The sequence below is a fragment of the Micropterus dolomieu genome, linkage group LG10 (genome assembly GCF_021292245.1).
Source record: "Micropterus dolomieu isolate WLL.071019.BEF.003 ecotype Adirondacks linkage group LG10, ASM2129224v1, whole genome shotgun sequence".
Classification (NCBI taxonomy): domain Eukaryota; kingdom Metazoa; phylum Chordata; class Actinopteri; order Centrarchiformes; family Centrarchidae; genus Micropterus; species Micropterus dolomieu.
Genome location: NC_060159.1, coordinates 20,565,229 through 20,574,768, shown reverse-complemented (window position 1 = coordinate 20,574,768; position 9,540 = coordinate 20,565,229). Strand labels below are relative to the sequence as shown.

Genomic DNA, 9,540 nt, shown 5'->3' with positions numbered 1-9,540 from the left:
CTGACATCCACTAATGTTGACTGCATAGAGCTCAGTTCCTAATATGGTGTCAGTTCCTTACAGTGAGCCTTTGTGGTTTGTTTCAGAGGAAGTGGACCTAGACAGTGAGTCAGATCTCAAAGAGAAAAGATGGGACTCAGAGCACCAAAGAGTCTATTCACATGATCATATGCCGTGTTTTCTACTCTAACAGTGTTATATGCCAGGAGGCAAAATGACTCGGTCCCTCCTTGTGCGTCCACTTAAATAGATAAACGATGCCCTCTAAAAACCCCATTGTCTTCTGAAGTTGAGATATAGCTGTACAGGAAAGTGCCAGTGAGGACCAGAAGTCTCCCACAAACAAGCCTGCTGTGTGCTCTGTGTGGCGGTGACGTTTATGTATGTTCACGTGTGAGAACAGGAAATGGCTTTCCCCGGGCCTGGAAGAGAAGTGGAGTCATAGGGTAAAGAAAAGTTGTGAGGGGAGGAGAGCAAGAGAAGGAGCGGAGAGCTGTGTGTTTTTGACAATCGATTGTTGCTCGCACATGGCAGGTCCAACCCAAGGATATGAGGATGTTTTCTTGAAAGTTGAGTTGCTCAAAGAAAAAGACAACTCCCCTTTTCTCTGTAATAACAGAGTAGACTCTTGTGGCTAGTATAGCGTCATTGCTCTGACCACAGAGGAAAATATCTGAATGAGCCATGCCCTACTTCTGGTGTCTTCAAACAGCTGTAGTCTTTGAAACTTGTTGCTTTCTGTAGTCAAACAAAAGTGTGTGTGTGTGTTAGTTAATGGGTCCCCTGCAATTTACTGTTCAGAATAGTCCCCTGAAGTCCTGTTAGCAAAGTGGTTTGCAAGCAGGCAGGAGTAAAGCAATACCTTGGCTACTGGCTCCTTTATGAAATGTGAGAAGAAAGAGGGCTTTTAGTGGGGTGTTGGAAGCCACGGGCCAAACCACTGCAAGCTGCAGTTCCACTAGATCACCAATCTGCAATTAGGACTGCTAACTCACACTGTGTGTGTTTGTGTGTGTGTGTGACTGAGTATATTGATCACAGCACAGCCCCCTTTTCTATGATGTCTCTGTTCTTCTTTTTCTTTCTCTATTTTTAAAGCTCCAGAAATTAGCCAGGTGACACCAAAGCTCATTAGCAGCAGTCTGGTCGAATCCATCAGCCTTTCTCTTTCATTACCTGTGTGTTTATCACTTGAGCCATCACTCTGTGCTCTCACCTCATGCCATTTAACAGCTCTCCCACCCAATCAAGCCCTAAAGGAAAACTCTAAATGCCTCACCAGACAAAGAAATACTCCATGGAAACAGATACTGCAGTGTGGACAGGCGACGCAAGACCATTTCATTCACTTTAACAGTTGACCAGACCGTTCCGTTACTTCGTGAAGATCCCATTCAGGATTATTGTTAGCTGCATAGCCCTACCAGCTAGCACTAAGCTAATTAGAGGATGTGATTTCCATGTTTTACTATTTTGGGTGTCTATGTTTCACATTTGTGTCCTGATAGACACTTTTGGTGGCAGTTTGGTGTGTGCAATGTGCTGACCACCATCTTGTTATTTCTCCCCTGATGACAGGTGCAGGATAGTAACGGTTAATGAATGTCAAAGCAGGGAGTGGTGGCACTGGCAGCACCAGGCACAAATCTGATAATTTACAAAATAAGTTAAGATATATGAATTTGAATTTAGCTCTTACTGTTGTTGGTTTTTTCATGTTATTCAAAACACCCCGTTACTTTGCGTTGTTCAAAGCTTTGTTTTTGGGCGTCTCTCCAAAACTTGAGGATTATTTTGAAGCTACATTAAGGCTGGGGAGAGGAGAGGCAGTTTGTAAATTGTTTTCCAGTAAAATGTGTGTGGTTGTCTGAAGCAGCAGGCAGTCATAATGATTTCCAAAGGGCCTCATCTGAGGGACCAGCCTGCTGAGTAGAGGACATCTCTGACTAATGAGCTGCTAAATATATCCCCCAGTCTCTCCTGTCTTCTGTTGCTTTTGCTTCTATTCCTTCGTTCAGTTCAGTTCATTCTTTATTTCTTTGCTTTCATTCTGTGTTTTTGTTCTGTCTTTACTTTATTGTTTGTGTTTTGTATTTGCATTGTCAAGCTGCCTCCTCAAAATCTTGCCAAAGTACATATTCATGTTCTCTTTCTTTTTTGACTTTTTTGTCTCTGTTCTGTCTCCCACTTTCTTCGTCTGTCTTGTGTTTTTTCCCTCCCCTCTCACCTCCTCTTTGATGTGTGCTTTTCAGGCCCACTGAAACAGTGTGGGCTGATTTTTCATTACACCCTTAGTCAACTGCAGCATCATGTTGAAACAAGTTCGTCAGCTTTACACATAAAGCACCGAGCATCCTACACACATATGCTGAATTTGCCAATGGTTGAGGCATCCACACCACGACAGACAGTGAGCAATCATGTCAGCTCATGACGCAGGTACAGCATGAGTGGTTTTCTGTTCAAGAGTATGGAAGGGTAAAATACGATCTATTGAAGACAAATTAAGGGCTTGAGGGTTTATTCATCTCACCAGTTTTCTGTGGCTTTTACCATTTTCCCACAATGACATTGGAAACATTTTAAACTGTATATTGATGACGAAAAGTGCAGAAAAACATCAATGTCTTGCTTGCAGACTAAGGAGATAGGAGTTGTTCACTAACCTTGGTTAGAAATAAAGCTTCACTTCCTGTAGCTGCTTCACAATAAACCTTTGTAGGGGTTTCAAGGCTTTTAATGTGAAGCAGTAGTAAATGTTTAGCTTGCATTAGCACTATCTTAAAACAGCATTTACAACTCCAAGCCACAGAAATTCACATGTTAGACAGCAGTTTTTAAAGTACTGCCAGCTGGATATAACAATGCTTTTGCTTCTTATTAAATAGCTCTTTCTGTTTAGCCGCCTGCATGACCATCAGTTTAGCATAACAGCAGCTCAGTTGAGAGCGGCAACTAGCGTGTTTGGACTGGTGTTATATTTTGCTGGGAGTACATGGTGGAGTACACAGTGGACATGTCTCAATATGTCAAAGTTGTAGCGAGACACCGGAAGTAGGGCAACACCATACTGCGTCAGCTTTTAGTTTAATCTACGATTACCGGTGTAATGATAAACCATGGTAAAATTCCCGGCAGTTATTATTACCGTACACATTTTAATTACCATGATAACCGGGTTCAGTTACCGTGCTATTATAAACTCACGGTAAATACTGTTTAGCATCAACGAACACTGTGATTTTTTCAGTCACTCTGAAGTCTGGTCGTATTTTAGTTTGTATGAGAGCGCTAGGGAAACTTGATTGAAAAAAATAACCTTATAGTGAAAGCATTGTGAGTTAACTTTTAGCTTTGGTTTGTCTGTCTGACTTGCTAACAGTTTGTAAACTTTTATGGAACTGTGCATGGGCTCATTGCATTACCTATAAAATATAAAATCTTGATAATGCACACTTAGATGGTTTTCTTATGTTCGCAAAAAGTATTGGCTGGTATTTTATTGTTTATGCAAACAAAATGGCAATTTTATTTGTAGTTTTCAATATAAAACTTGTTGAAATGGTTTCAGTGTGTATATCAGTACATTTTAATATTTTTCGGCACATTTTTACAATACCAGTAGATAACCATGATAATTTTGGTCATAAGCGTGAAATGAAATTTATATCTATATTATATCTATACTAGTTTCTTGCTAAATAGTGTATCCAAAGTGCATAAAGGCTGCTCAAAAACAGTCAATCTCAGGTAGCAGAATAGACTGCAAAATAAAGTAAACCCCGTTATCTGACTTGCTGATTCTGAGCTAAAGGGTTGGGCTAGGCTATACATGCGCTATCCTGCCGCATTTAGTTTAGCTTGTCATCATTGTTGGAGGTCGTGTAAAGCTCTTTTTCCTTTCAGCAGGAACGGCTCCATCACTGCTGTCTTATTTTTAGGCCATTTCTGCAATTTCTTCAATAGATGTTTAATTGAGATTGTAAATACAGGGAAGAGAGGGCATGACACTACACAATTCATAATTCTTAGCTGATCTTCCTCCAGAGGGAAGTCAGAACATAGATATTCAGAACAGCACCCTTGGAGTTGTTAGGGATTAAATGCCTTCTTTGAAGACCTCACTATTATGCATAGTTGCTGACTCGTAGACCTGAGCCTGGGTTCTCACTTAAAATATGTTCTCCCTAGTTTCTGTACCTCCCTTTTGACACAGCTAGAATTCAGCTTTTACTGTTTACGTACAGGCCTTTGGTTTCATTTTTGTCAGCAGGATTAACATTCAATATTTCCTGTCTACTTCTCATTATTTCCTGTTTTTGTTTTGTTCCATTTAGTCCACTCAAACTGTAACCAGTCCATTTGATAGAGTGTTAAGATGTTTGTTGGCCAGTTGGCTTAGCTCCATTCTTAGCTAATGCCCTCTGTCCTGATTACATCATCTGTAAACAGCTCGCAATAACAAACAGCAGCCAAATGGTCTTTGTATAGGCTACATTGGTTTCCATTTGGCTAACTGTGTCATTTATAAGAAGCATGCATTTCTCTGTATGTGTGATCTACATTTTCACATCTATTTGTATAGGTCTGTATATTTATAAATACATTATTTAAATTTAAATTTAATTTAAAAATAATGACAAATGGCACAAGCTATCAAATCCAAATACCTCTTTAAATTGCCAGCTTAGTCTGACCAACAGCCAAAAAGCTCAAGTAATAAGTTTACAATGAGAAATAGAGCAATGTGTGCAACCTTTGGCATTTGTGAAGCTGTAACCTGCAAGCTGCAATCAATCAATCAATCAATTGGATCTAATACATTTTCTGTAATCCTCTCACTAACAGTAGCTGCTTTTTTTTAAACATGTTGTCTTTAACCGCTTGTGTTTGTGGGCAGAAGTCATAGTCATTAAAGGTTGTTTATGTGGTTCTAATCCAATACACGTCTTTTTGTCAAATTCAGCAAATATCTCTTCATGGTCCTCTAGCTGTCCGTTCTTTGTGTGCGCTGAAAAGAATACACGGCCCTGACTCTGTGAATAGGAAACAAAGATGGTTTAGACCAAGCCACACAACAGTATTCCTGCCATGATTTGTGTGTCAGCAAATGTTAAATGACTTGCCCACGGACATTCGGCTTACTTACTAGTTATGCTGTTGTTGTGATGTTTGGTATAGTAGCCGGAGAGGTGTGAGTATCGCTGTTTGGAGCTGGTGTGCTGGCTCTGGGACCCTCTCGTCCTCTCTGCATGTTAACTTTGCAGCAGCAACTGTAACTTGCAACTGTTTGCAAACCCACAACTTAGCATTAGTTACATTACCTGCTGTGTCGTTCCCTGGTGGTATTGAATTTCTCAGTATTGCATACCCCACCTTTTAACTGTTTGGGCTTGAGTCACAAATTGATAATTTATAACTTACTTGGCATATTTGAAATTAACTTGAAACTTTTAGATTTGTAGATGACTCTAGGCTTCACAACTTTACAAAAGTTACAACATTTATTTCAAGATGTAGATGTATGTAAATAACTATATTGTCTATTGTTTATTGCTGTGGAGTGGAGATGATGTTACTGTGCTCTTTATGCTGGCAGCACGCCCGTCCAGGCCTTGGATGGGCGTTTCATATCTGTGTGTTTGCGTCCACAAACTGTTTGCTGTGTTGGATCTCTGGCCAGCAATATAAACACTACTTTATATCTTCTTCATGACAACACAACAACAGTAGTTTGTTAGTAACTATCTCAATGGACTTCCAACTGACAATGAAAATCCTGTCATCTTGTATTTTAGGCTTCTTGTTTACCAAAACTTTTGCACTTCTTTAACTAATACTCATTTTATTGTCAACGTGAGGTTCCAGTATTATATTATTATGTTTGAGTTAGAATTCAGAGTTATACAGCAGTGATTGTGGTCTTCAAGAAAATGTACAGCATTAAATATTAAAGCTGATATAAGCTTTTAAAGGAACTATCCAACTTGTCTTGACATGGCATGCTTGGCTTATACTTGAGGCTAATGGATAGTTTCCCAGAAGCTTAATATTTTTCTTGGAAATGTCGAGTTGCCTCTGCCAAATATAGGTAGGCTGTTGCTTATCACAGCTTTCCACACTCTTCAGTAGAACTGACGTAGTGATACCAGTGGGTGAAAGTGTCCTGATTAGGTTTTATGGCCTCCAATCGAAATCCAAGACTGTTTTTTAATATTTAGCATCCGGCATACTGAACACAATTCATCGCTTGCTAATGCATGATGATATATGAATTTAAATTGCCCCTGTTTGTTTATTTTGTGTGCTCAACAGTTCATGTCCTCACAGTGGTGTTCATTAGGGACAACGGTTGCTATACCCAGAGCAAACAAAGATTCAGCAATGGATCAGGCTTTAAAGTATAGCTGAGATGATCTGTCTACCCCAGGGCAAACGTACTAGCAAGATTAACTGATAGTTACTGCAAGTCGTATCTGCACTTAGCTTTGGCAGGTATGTCCTTTGATCAGCTTTCCCTTTTGATTAGGAGAGTTTCAGCCTATACTGTCTATTAAACACAGTATGTTAGCATTTATGAACCACTGTTATGAAAAACAAGGGACACACACTGGCAGTAAACGGCATACCGCTTCTCTCAGTAGGGTAGTCTGTATGTGTGAACAGGTTATACACTTGGTGTCATTTGATCACCCTCTTGGTGGCTTGCTAGAGCAGTTGTATGACGGCAGGTGATGATGTATTGGTGCTGTAATATTTACTGCATTGTGTAATAATTGGAGATGTAATGCAAAAGCATGGGGCACCATCTCAGTCATTAATGCTACTTTTTTCCCACTGCCTTTCTTACGGGGATACTGTAACACAATCATGTATCCTAAATGATAGACATAAAGAATTATTATGTTGTACTTCTCCCTATTTTCTTTTCCTCATAGCTGTTGGGTTGTCTGTAGTATGGTATGTGCTGTGCTATTGCAGTGAACCTGTTCACCAAATAACTCAAGTGTGCCGGTAAAGATAAATTGGCCAGAAAAGAACAACTAGCTGAAGACAAAATTTTGTCTTTTCGCAGTTTTCCATAATATTACAGCTCTCAAAAGACGTCCCCCACCTCACTAGTGCTACCAACATATCAGCACACCAGCCCGGTAAGCAGGGTTGGGATTATCTCGCTGACTTTCACCTTCAACAAATGTCCCAGGCTGAGCATACCTCTGCTGGCTGACAGGCTCAGGCTGCTGAAATATGATCAGCCCACAGTTGCATTGACAGTTTTTTGGGGTTGGGGGGTGGGTTTTGTGTGTCTGAACACATGCACGTGTGTGTAGGAGGGGTCCCACACACTCTTTTGTTTTCCTCTGAAAGCTGAGAAGAAGGAATGTCTGCCTCCCAGCTGTCCTCAGCAGTGAGGGTGATAGAAGAGAGAAGGGGGGAGCTCTATGTTCGCTAACATCCTCCCATCTGTTACTCGAGGGCAGAGTATGCATGTATGTGTGTATGCTTGTATCTTGGGGTTAGAAAGGGGGTCACACAATAGTGCTCCCCCCTTGCCCTCGCCCGCTTTGGCCTCTCATGCATATTTAACCCTTCAAATGCAAAGTTGTCTGTTGTCCTTTTCCGAGGCACGCTGCTTAAGTCTGTCACTGTGCCCCATCCCTCAGCAAGCGGGGACAATAGGGTGTAATGGCAGCACACGTGGCTTGCTTAATGCATTGCAACAGCAGGGGAGGAATGGGTGGGGAGATGGAGGATGTGCCTGTCTGTTTAGAGATTTCCTTCACACTGGGTGTATGCAGCATGTGTGTTTGTTTCTGTGTGTTTCAGCTGCAGGAAGAGATGTGACGGGTGGAACGCTAAGTTCTCTGGAAAGGCTCATTCGGAGGCCCACAGCTGTTTGACTCATGTTTTTTGGCAAAATTCCTGTTTGCTAGAGAAATGACACTGCTGGCTTTGGCACCAGTGTACAGTGGTTGGCCTTTTTTAAGTGTGTGTCGATTGAAATGAGTGCCCATCGCTCTGTCATACCCTTAACCACTCACGCACACATTCACAACATAGAGAGGATGTCAGTGAGCAGCACTAACCTGCCGTTTACAATGGCGCCTTGGGACACTTGCATCCTACACTTGCTTAGTGAGTAAACTGTCCGCCTGGATCTGTGTGTACTCTGGCTTTTGTATGAAATGTTCCGACACCACCCTCAAACTGCCTCCCTGTTCTTCATCCTCCTCCACCTCCTCCCCCTTCTTCCTCAGTTATGTCCTTCCACCTTCCCCCAGGGGCCCTGGAGAACAACGGCGCTTTTTGGAAAAATGCTTTTCATGCTTTAAGGTTTCAGCTTTGTTCTACATTCTTTCTGCCCTTCAGTAATACAAGCCCATCTTTTAAAAGCTGTTCTTTTCCCACATTTTCTTTCCCATAACCTTTCCCCTAGTTCAACACAATCTGCTCTAGTTCTCTTTTGAGTCCAGCTGCTATGAGTGGACAGAATATGAAAGCAGAAATGAGTTTGACTGTGCGTCTGTGTCTCAGTATTACAGTGTGACGACTTCTCTCCTCTCTCACAGTAGAACATGACACTGCCAGTATCGCTCACCTAGACATTAATCGTCCTATGTTACGGTCCCAACGTCACCCACCCAGCTCGGCGTCCAGAGTTGTGTCCCTTCATACTGTGTGAAGTTTCTCTCGCTGAAAGCTCATCTGTGATATTTGTGTATGTGTGAAAGAATGAAAGTGAGTGCAAGAAGCTTATTTTTCACTCATACTGTATACACTCCATATCACATTTTGCAGTTGCACTATAACTCACCTAATCATTTCTTGTTTATAGATTAAGTTACCAAATTATGTTTGATAAACATTTAGTCTCACTGGAATTGAAGCCAGATTAACATAAAATTTCATCATCATTCAAACTAGGCAACGATCCACAATAACATGACCGTGGCCATATCATGGCCCTTTGTTATGACCACCTGCTGGTCACGCTTTTGCCGGCAAAGCAGCCCTGACTCCACTGTCTATGCACTTTGACACTTTTCTACAGAACCAGCATCAACTTTAGTAGCTCGTCTGTTGGATCGGCAGACCACACAGGCCAGCCTTCGCTCCCCACATGCATCAGTGAGCCTTAGCCATCCATGATCCTGTCGCCAGTTGACTGCTTTTCCTTCATTGGACCACTTTCGATAGGTACTACTGACCACTACAGACAGTTTTGGAGATGCTCTGACCCAGTCGTCTATCACAATTTGGCCCTTGACAAAATTGCTCAAATCCTTATGCTTGCCCATTTTTCCTGCTTCTAACATATCAGCTTTGAGTTCGCAATGTTCACATGCTGCGCAATATATCCTACCCACTGACAGGTGCCATGGTAACGAGACAATCAATGTTATTCACTTAACCTGTCAGTGGTCGTATGGCTGATCGGTTTATATCCTTTTATTAATGAAAATGATCATCAGCACCAAAAATGCTTTTTTTATGCCTGTGTTAAATGTACACCCAGTTGCTTGTTTATTAGGTACACCT

The 9,540-nt window shown here is 41.5% G+C and overlaps 1 protein-coding gene across 1 annotated transcript in view; it reads left to right on the top strand.

The window, feature by feature from the left end:
• The window catches only part of susd6 (sushi domain containing 6), a 40,596-nt gene that overhangs the window by 14,795 nt on the left and 16,261 nt on the right, over positions 1-9,540 (top strand). The window lies entirely within an intron of this gene.